Below are 2,126 nucleotides of genomic sequence, written 5' to 3'. Positions count from 1 at the left end.
TTCTCGTCGTGGTCATTTCCTGAGAGGCATGTGGGAGGAAGCAATGTATTGTCTGACTGCTATTGGAAACTACTCTGTCGAAATTTCGAAAGTAAATCTCTTCGTGATGCGCGACGCCTCTCTTGTAGCGTCTGTCACTTGAGGTTTTGAACACCTTTGTAATACTCTCGCGTCAACTAAACGATACCGTAATGATATGTGCCACCTTTCTATCAGTTGTACCCGGGAAGGGTCCCAGATTGATCAACAACACTCAAGAATCGGTCGAACAAGCGCCTTCTAAGCCACTTCTTTTGTGGGTGAGTTACATTTCCTTGAGATTATTGCTGTGAAACTCAGTCTGTCACCTGCTTTTCCCACTATTTGTTTTATATGGTCATTCCACATATGGTCGTTCTGAATAGTTCCCCCTAGATATTTTACGGTAGATACTGTTCCCAACGCTTTGTCATCAATAGTGTATTTCTATAGTAGTGGATTTCTTTTCCTATGTAACGACAATATGCTATATTTACTTACGTTCGGGGTCAACCACAACAGTTTGCACCATTCATCAGTCCTCTGCAGGTCATTCTGCAAACTGATGTTGTCTCCTGGCGTTGCTACTTTCTTGTAGACAGCCGCATCATCTGCGAACAGTTTTAAACAGCTTTCGACGCTTTCTACTAGTTCATTTATATACATTATAACAGAAACGGTCCTATAGTACTTTCTTGAGGTACTCTGGCAATTATCTTTGTTGTTGTTGTTGTTGTGGTCTTCAATCCAGAGACTGGTTTGATGCAGCTCTCCATGCGCTCCACGCTGCCCTTTAGTACTCAATTGGTGACCCCTTGATGCCTCAGAATATGTCCTACCAACCACACCCTTCTTCTGGTCAAGTTGTGCCTCAAATTTCTCTTCTCCCCAATTCTATTCAATACCTCCTCATTAGTTATGTGATCTACCCATCTAATCTTCAGCATTCTTCTGTAGCACCACATTTCGAAAGCTTCTATTCTCTTCTTGTCCAAAGTATTTATCGTCCATGTTTCACTTCCATACGCTCCATACAAACGACTTCCTGTCACTTAAATCTATACTGATATTAATAAATTTCTCTTTCCTTGCCATTGCCAGTCTACATTTTATATCCTCTCTACTTCGACCATCATCTGTTGTTTTGCTCCTCAAATAGCAAAACTCATTTACTGCTTTAAGTGTCTCATTTCCTAATCTAATTCCCTCAGCATCACCAGACTTAATTCGACTACATTCCATTATCCTCTTTTTGCTTTTCTTGATGTTCATCGTATATCCTCCTTTCAAGACACTGTCCATTCCGTTCAACTGCTCTTCCAGGTCTTTTGCTGTCTCTGACAGAATTACAATGTCATCCGCGAACCTCAAAGTTTTTATTTCTTCTCCATGGATTTTAATATCTACTCCGATTTTTTTGTTTCCTTTATTGCTTGCTCAATATACAGATTGAATAACATCAGGGATAGGCTACAACCCTGTCTCACTCCCTTTCCAACCCCTGCTTCCCTTTCATGCCCCTCGACTCTTTTAACTGCCATCTGGTTTCTGTGCAAATTGTAAATAGCCTTTCGCTAACTGTATTTTACCCCTGCCACCTTCAGAATTTGAAAGAGAGTATTCCAGTCAACATTGTCAAAAGCTTTCTCTAAGTCTACAAATGCCATTCGTCTGTAAAGAATTCGCGTCAGTATTTTGGAGCCGTGACTTATTAAACTGATAGTTCGTTAATTTTCACATCTGTCAACACCTGCTTTCTTTGGGATTGGAATTATTATATTCTTCTTGAAGTCCGAGGGTATTTCACCTGTCTCATACATCTTGCTCACCAGATGGTAGAGTTTTGTCAGGGCTGGCTCTCCTAAGGCAGTCAGTAGTTCTAATGGAATGTTGTCTACTCCCAGGGCCTTGTTTCGACTTAGGTCTTTCAGTGCTCAGTCAAACTCTTCACACAGTATCATATCTCACATTTGGTCTTCATCTACATCCTCTTACATTTCCATAATATTGTCCTCAAGAAAATCGCCCTTATATAAACCCTCTATATACTCCTTCCACCTTTCTGCTTTCCCTTCTTTGCTTAGAACTTGGTATCCACCTGAGTTCTT

This window comes from Schistocerca nitens, chromosome 4 (assembly GCF_023898315.1).
Source record: "Schistocerca nitens isolate TAMUIC-IGC-003100 chromosome 4, iqSchNite1.1, whole genome shotgun sequence".
Taxonomy (NCBI): Eukaryota; Metazoa; Arthropoda; class Insecta; order Orthoptera; family Acrididae; genus Schistocerca; species Schistocerca nitens.
Note: the sequence above shows the minus strand (reverse complement) of the source record.